The following is a 10,320-nucleotide window of genomic DNA, read 5'->3' as shown; positions in this document are numbered from 1 at the left end:
TGATGCACAGCTATCTCTCACTGTCACACACACACGATGCACAGCTATCTCTCACTGTCACACTCACACACACACACGAGGCATAGCTATCTCTCACTGTCACACACACACGATGCACAGCTATCTCTCACTGTCACACACACACGATGCACAGCTATCTCTCACTGTCACACACACGATGCACAGCTATCTCTCACTGTCACATACACACACGATGCACAGCTATCTCTCACTGTCACACACACACACGATGCACAGCTATCTCTCACTTTCACACACACACGATGCACAGCTATCTCTCACTGTCACACACGCACACGATGCACAGCTATCTCTCACTGTCACATACACACACGATGCACAGCTATCTCTCACTGTCACACACACACACGATGCACAGCTATCTCTCACTTTCACACACACACGATGCACAGCTATCTCTCACTGTCACACACACACACGATGCACAGCTATCTCTCACTGTCACACACACACGATGCACAGCTATCTCTCACTGTCACACACACACACGATGCACAGCTATCTCTCACTGTCACACACACACGATGCACAGCTATCTCTCACTGTCACACACACACGATGCACAGCTATCTCTCACTGTCACACACACACGATGCACAGCTATCTCTCACTGTCACACACACACGATGCACAGCTATCTCTCACTGTCACACACACACACGATGCACAGCTATCTCTCACTGTCACACACACACACACGATGCACAGCTATCTCTCACTGTCACACACACACACGATGCACAGCTATCTCTCACTGTCACACACACATGATGCACAGCTATCTCTCACTGTCACACACACACGATGCACAGCTATCTCTCACTGTCACACTCACACACACACACGAGGCATAGCTATCTCTCACTGTCACACACACACGATGCACAGCTATCTCTCACTGTCACACACACACACGATGCACAGCTATCTCTCACTGTCACACACACACACGATGCACAGCTATCTCTCACTGTCACACACACACACGAGGCATAGCTATCTCTCACTGTCACACACACAATGCACAGCTATCTCTCACTGTCACACACACACACACACACACGAGGCATAGCTATCTCTCACTGTCACACACACGTGGCACAGCTATCTCTCATTGTCACACACACACGAGGCACAACTATCTCTCACTGTCACACACACGATGCACAGCTATCTCTCACTGTCACACACACGATGCACAGCTATCTCTCACTGTCACACACACACACACACACACGAGGCATAGCTATCTCTCACTGTCACACACACGATGCACAGCTATCTCTCACTGTCACACACACACACACGAGGCATAGCTATCTCTCACTGTCACACACACACACACGAGGCACAGCTATCTCTCACTGTCACACACACACACGAGGCACAGCTATCTCTCATTGTCACACACACACGAGGCACAACTATCTCTCACTGTCACACACACGATGCACAGCTATCTCTCACTGTCACACACACACACACCCACACACACACACGAGGCATAGCTATCTCTCACTGTCACACACACACACGAGGCACAGCTATCTCTCACTGTCACACACACACACGAGGCACAGCTATCTCTCATTGTCACACACACACGAGGCACAACTATCTCTCACTGTCACACACACGATGCACAGCTATCTCTCACTGTCACACACACACACACGATGCACAGCTATCTCTCACTGTCACACACACACAATGCACAGCTATCTCTCACTGTCACACACACACACAATGCACAGCTATCTCTCACTCCCTGTCACACACACACACGAGGCACAGCTATCTCTCACTCCCTGTCACACACACGAGGCACAGCTATCTCTCACTGTCACACACACACACGATGCACAGCTATCTCTAACTGTCACACACACACGATGTACAGCTATCTCTCACTGTCACACACACACACACGATGCACAGCTATCTCTCACTGTCACACACACACACGATGCACAGCTATCTCTCACTGTCACACACACACGATGCACAGCTATCTCTCACTGTCACACACAAACACGATGCACAGCTATCTCTCACTGTCACACACACACGATGCATAGCTATCTCTCACTGTCACACACACACACGATGCACAGCTATCTCTCACTGTCACACACACACACGATGCACAGCTATCTCTCACTGTCACATAAACACGATGCACAGCTATCTCTCACTGTCACACACACACGATGCACAGCTATCTCTCACTGTCACACACACACACGATGCACAGCTGTCTCTCACTGTCACATACACACACGATGCACAGCTATCTCTCACTGTCACACACACACGATGCACAGCTATCTCTCAATGTCACACACGCACATGATGCACAGCTATCTCTCACTGTCACATACACACACGATGCACAGCTATCTCTCACTGTCACACACACACACGATGCACAGCTATCTCTCACTCCCTGTCACACACACACGATGCACAGCTATCTCTCACTGTCACATACACACGATGCACAGCTATCTCTCACTGTCACACACACACGATGCACAACTATCTCTCAATGTCACACACGCACACGATGCACAGCTATTTCTCACTGTCACATACACACACGATGCACAGCTATCTCTCACTGTCACACACACACACGATGCACAGCTATCTCTCACTTTCACACACACACGATGCACAGCTATCTCTCACTGTCACACACACACACGATGCACAGCTATCTCTCACTGTCACACACACACGATGCACAGCTATCTCTCACTGTCACACACACACACGATGCACAGCTATCTCTCCCTGTCACACACACACACGATGCACAGCTATCTCTCACTGTCACACACACACGATGCACAGCTATCTCTCACTGTCACACACACACATGATGCACAGCTATCTCTCACTGTCACACACACACGATGCACAGCTATCTCTCACTGTCACACACACACGATGCACAGCTATCTCTCACTGTCACACACACACACGATGCACAGCTATCTCTCACTGTCACACACACACACGATGCACAGCTATCTCTCCCTGTCACACACACACGATGCACAGCTATCTCTCACTGTCACACACACACGATGCACAGCTATCTCTCACTGTCACACACACACGATGCACAGCTATCTCTCACTGTCACACACACACGATGCACAGCTATTTCTCACTGTCACACACACACGATGCACAGCTATCTCTCACTGTCACACACACACACGATGCACAGCTATCTCTCACTGTCACACACACACACACAATGCACAGCTATCTCTCACTGTCACACACACACACACGATGCACAGCTATCTCTCACTGTCACACACACACACGATGCACAGCTATCTCTCACTGTCACACACACACACACACGATGCACAGCTATCTCTCCCTGTCACACGCACACGATGCACAGCTGTCTCTCACTGTCACACACACACGATGCACAGCTATCTCTCCCTGTCACACGCACACGATGCACAGCTATCTCTCCCTGTCACACACACACACGATGCACAGCTATCTCTCACTGTCACACACACACACGATGCACAGCTATCTCTCACTGTCACATACACACGATGCACAGCTATCTCTCCCTGTCACACGCACACGATGCACAGCTGTCTCTCACTGTCACACACACACGATGCACAGCTATCTCTCCCTGTCACACACACACACGATGCACAGCTATCTCTCACTGTCACACACACACACGATGCACAGCTATCTCTCACTGTCACATACACACGATGCACAGCTATCTCTCACTGTCTCACACACACGATGCACAGCTATCTCTCACTGTCACATACACACACGATGCACAGCTATCTCTCACTGTCACACACACACGATGCACAGCTATCTCTCAATGTCACACACGCACACGATGCACAGCTATCTCTCACTGTCACATTCACACACGATGCACAGCTATCTCTCACTGTCACACACACACACGATGCACAGCTATCTCTCACTTTCACACACACACGATGCACAGCTATCTCTCACTGTCACACACACGATGCACAGCTATCTCTCACTGTCACACACACACACACGATGCACAGCTATCTCTCACTGTCACACACACACGATGCACAGCTATCTCTCACTGTCACACACACACGATGCACAGCTATCTCTCACTGTCACACACACACGATGCACAGCTATCTCTCACTGTCACACACACACACGATGCACAGCTATCTCTCACTGTCACACACACACACACACACACACACGATACACAGCTATCTCTCACTGTCACACACACGATGCACAGCTATCTCTCACTGTCACACACACATGATGCACAGCTATCTCTCACTGTCACACACACACGATGCACAGCTATCTCTCACTGTCACACTCACACACACACGAGGCATAGCTATCTCTCACTGTCACACACACACGATGCACAGCTATCTCTCACTGTCACACACACACACACACACGATGCACAGCTATCTCTCACTGTCACACACACACACACACGATGCACAGCTATCTCTCACTGTCACACACACACACGAGGCACAGCTATCTCTCACTGTCACACACACACACACACACGAGGCATAGCTATCTCTCACTGTCACACACACGTGGCACAGCTATCTCTCATTGTCACACACACACGAGGCACAACTATCTCTCACTGTCACACACACGATGCACAGCTATCTCTCACTGTCACACACACGATGCACAGCTATCTCTCACTGTCACACACACACACACACACGAGGCATAGCTATCTCTCACTGTCACACACACGATGCACAACTATCTCTCACTGTCACACACACACACACACACACACACACACACACACACGAGGCATAGCTATCTCTCACTGTCACACACACACACGAGGCACAGCTATCTCTCACTGTCACACACACACACGAGGCACAGCTATCTCTCATTGTCACACACACACGAGGCACAGCTATCTCTCACTGTCACACACACGATGCACAGCTATCTCTCACTGTCACACACACACACACACCCACACACACACACGAGGCATAGCTATCTCTCACTGTCACACACACACACACGAGGCACAGCTATCTCTCACTGTCACACACACACACGAGGCACAGCTATCTCTCATTGTCACACACACACGAGGCACAACTATCTCTCACTGTCACACACACGATGCACAGCTATCTCTCACTGTCACACACACACGATGCACAGCTATCTCTCACTGTCACACACACACACACACACACACACACGATGCACAGCTATCTCTCACTGTCACACACACACAATGCACAGCTATCTCTCACTGTCACACACACACACAATGCACAGCTATCTCTCACTCCCTGTCACACACACACACGAGGCACAGCTATCTCTCACTCCCTGTCACACACACGAGGCACAGCTATCTCTCACTGTCACACACACACACGATGCACAGCTATCTCTCACTGTCACACACACGATGCACAGCTATCTATCACTGTCACACACACGATGCACAGCTATCTCTCACTGTCACACACACACACACGATGCACAGCTATCTCTCACTGTCACACACACACACGATGCACAGCTATCTCTCACTGTCACACACACACACGATGCACAGCTATCTCTCACTGTCACACACACACGATGCACAGCTATCTCTCACTGTCACACACACACACACGATGCACAGCTATCTCTCACTGTCACACACACACACGATGCACAGCTATCTCTCACTGTCACACACACACACGATGCACAGCTATCTCTCACTGTCACACACAAACACGATGCACAGCTATCTCTCACTGTCACACACAAACACGATGCACAGCTATCTCTCACTGTCACACACACACGATGCACAGCTATCTCTCACTGTCACACACACACACGATGCACAGCTATCTCTCACTGTCACATACACACGATGCACAGCTATCTCTCACTGTCACACACACACGATGCACAGCTATCTCTCACTGTCACACACACACACGATGCACAGCTGTCTCTCACTGTCACATACACACACGATGCACAGCTATCTCTCACTGTCACACACACACGATGCACAGCTATCTCTCAATGTCACACACGCACACGATGCACAGCTATCTCTCACTGTCACATACACACACGATGCACAGCTATCTCTCACTGTCACACACACACACGATGCACAGCTATCTCTCACTCCCTGTCACACACACACGATGCACAGCTATCTCTCACTGTCACATACACACGATGCACAGCTATCTCTCACTGTCACACACACACACGATGCACAGCTATCTCTCACTCCCTGTCACACACAAACGATGCACAGCTATCTCTCACTGTCACATACACACGATGCACAGCTATCTCTCACTGTCACACACACACGATGCACAGCTATCTCTCAATGTCACACACGCACACGATGCACAGCTATCTCTCACTGTCACATACACACACGATGCACAGCTATCTCTCACTGTCACACACACACACACGATGCACAGCTATCTCTCACTGTCACACACACACGATGCACAGCTATCTCTCACTGTCACACACACACACGATGCACAGCTATCTCTCACTGTCACACACACACGATGCACAGCTATCTCTCACTGTCACACACACACGATGCACAGCTATCTCTCACTGTCACACACACACGATGCACAGCTATCTCTCACTGTCACACACACACGATGCACAGCTATCTCTCACTGTCACACACACACGATGCACAGCTATCTCTCACTGTCACACACACACACGATGCACAGTTATCTCTCACTGTCACACACACACACGATGCACAGCTATCTCTCACTGTCACACACACACGATGCACAGCTATCTCTCACTGTCACACACAAACACGATGCACAGCTATCTCTCACTGTCACACACACACGATGCATAGCTATCTCTCACTGTCACACACACACGATGCACAGCTATCTCTCACTGTCACACACACACACGATGCACAGCTATCTCTCACTGTCACATACACACGATGCACAGCTATCTCTCACTGTCACACACACACGATGCACAGCTATCTCTCACTGTCACACACACACACGATGCACAGCTGTCTCTCACTGTCACATACACACACGATGCACAGCTATCTCTCACTGTCACACACACACGATGCACAGCTATCTCTCAAAGTCACACACGCACACGATGCACAGCTATCTCTCACTGTCACATACACACACGATGCACAGCTATCTCTCACTCCCTGTCACACACACACGATGCACAGCTATCTCTCACTGTCACATACACACGATGCACAGCTATCTCTCACTGTCACACACACACACGATGCACAGCTATCTCTCCCTGTCACACACACGATGCACAGCTATCTCTCACTGTCACACACACACGATGCACAGCTATCTCTCACTGTGACACACACGATGCACAGCTATCTCTCAATGTCACACACGCACACGATGCACAGCTATCTCTCACTGTCACATACACACACGATGCACAGCTATCTCTCACTGTCACACACACACACGATGCACAGCTATCTCTCACTTTCACACACACACGATGCACAGCTATCTCTCACTGTCACACACACACACACGATGCACAGCTATCTCTCACTGTCACACGCACACGATGCACAGCTATCTCTCACTGTCACACACACACACGATGCACAGCTATCTCTCACTGTCACACACACACGATGCACAGCTATCTCTCACTGTCACACACACACGATGCACAGCTATCTCTCACTGTCACACACACACACGATGCACAGCTATCTCTCACTGTCACACACACACGATGCACAGCTATCTCTCACTGTCACACACACACGATGCACAGCTATCTCTCACTGTCACACACACACGATGCACAGCTATCTCTCACTGTCACACACACACGATGCACAGCTATCTCTCACTGTCACACACACACACACGATGCACAGCTATCTCTCACTGTCACACACACACACGATGCACAGCTATCTCTCACTGTCACACACACATGATGCACAGCTATCTCTCACTGTCACACACACACGATGCACAGCTTTCTCTCCCTGTCACACTCACACACACACGAGGCATAGCTATCTCTCACTGTCCCACACACACGATGCACAGCTATCTCTCACTGTCACACTCACACACACACACACACACACGATGCACAGCTATCTCTCCCTGTCACACGCACACGATGCACAGCTGTCTCTCACTGTCACACACACACGATGCACAGCTATCTCTCCCTGTCACACACACGATGCACAGCTATCTCTCACTGTCACACACACACGATGCACAGCTATCTCTCAATGTCACACACGCACACGATGCACAGCTATCTCTCACTGTCACATTCACACACGATGCACAGCTATCTCTCACTGTCACACACACACACGATGCACAGCTATCTCTCACTTTCACACACTCACGATGCACAGCTATCTCTCACTGTCACACACACACACACGATGCACAGCTATCTCTCACTGTCACACGCACACGATGCACAGCTATCTCTCACTGTCACACACACACACGATGCACAGCTATCTCTCACTGTCACACACACACGATGCACAGCTATCTCTCACTGTCACACACACACGATGCACAGCTATCTCTCACTGTCACACACACACACGATGCACAGCTATCTCTCACTGTCACACACACACGATGCACAGCTATCTCTCACTGTCACACACACACGATGCACAGCTATCTCTCACTGTCACACACACACGATGCACAGCTATCTCTCACTGTCACACACACACGATGCACAGCTATCTCTCACTGTCACACACACACGATGCACAGCTATCTCTCACTGTCACACACACACACACACACACACGATGCACAGCTATCTCTCACTGTCACACACACACACGATGCACAGCTATCTCTCACTGTCACACACACATGATGCACAGCTATCTCTCACTGTCACACACACACGATGCACAGCTATCTCTCCCTGTCACACTCACACACACACGAGGCATAGCTATCTCTCACTGTCCCACACACACGATGCACAGCTATCTCTCACTGTCACACTCACACACACACACACACACACGATGCACAGCTATCTCTCACTTTCACACACACACGATGCACAGCTATCTCTCACTGTCACACACACACACACGATGCACAGCTATCTCTCACTGTCACACGCACACGATGCACAGCTATCTCTCACTGTCACACACACGATGCACAGCTATCTCTCACTGTCACACACACACGATGCACAGCTATCTCTCCCTGTCACACGCACACGATGCACAGCTGTCTCTCACTGTCACACACACACGATGCACAGCTATCTCTCCCTGTCACACACACGATGCACAGCTATCTCTCACTGTCACACACACACGATGCACAGCTATCTCTCACTGTCACACACACGATGCACAGCTATCTCTCCCTGTCACACACACACGATGCACAGCTATCTCTCACTGTCACACACACACGATGCACAGCTATCTCTCACTGTCACACACACACACGATGCACAACTATCTCTCACTGTCACACACACACGATGCACAGCTATCTCTCACTGTCACACACACATGATGCACAGCTATCTCTCACTGTCACACACACACACGATGCACAGCTATCTCTCACTGTCACACACACACACGATGCACAGCTATCTCTCACTGTCACACACACACGATGCACAGCTATCTCTCACTGTCACACACACACGATGCACAGCTATCTCTCACTGTCACACACACACGATGCACAGCTATCTCTCACTGTCACACACACACACGATGCACAGCTATCTCTCACTGTCACACACACACACACGATGCACAGCTATCTCTCACTGTCACACACACACTGAATGCACAGCTATCTCTCACTGTCACACACACATGATGCACAGCTATCTCTCACTGTCACACACACACGATGCACAGCTATCTCTCACTGTCACACTCACACACACACGAGGCATAGCTTTCTCTCACTGTCACACACACACGATGCACAGCTATCTCTCACTGTCACACTCAAACACACACACGAGGCACAGCTATCTCTCACTGTCACACACACACACGATGCACAGCTATCTCTCACTTTCACACACACACGATGCACAGCTATCTCTCACTGTCACACACACACACACGATGCACAGCTATCTCTCACTGTCACACACATACGATGC

The sequence above is a fragment of the Ascaphus truei genome, unplaced genomic scaffold, assembly GCF_040206685.1.
Source record: "Ascaphus truei isolate aAscTru1 unplaced genomic scaffold, aAscTru1.hap1 HAP1_SCAFFOLD_1372, whole genome shotgun sequence".
Classification (NCBI taxonomy): Eukaryota; Metazoa; Chordata; class Amphibia; order Anura; family Ascaphidae; genus Ascaphus; species Ascaphus truei.
The sequence above is the reverse complement of the archived record's forward strand: the minus strand, read 5'-3'. Positions refer to the sequence as shown.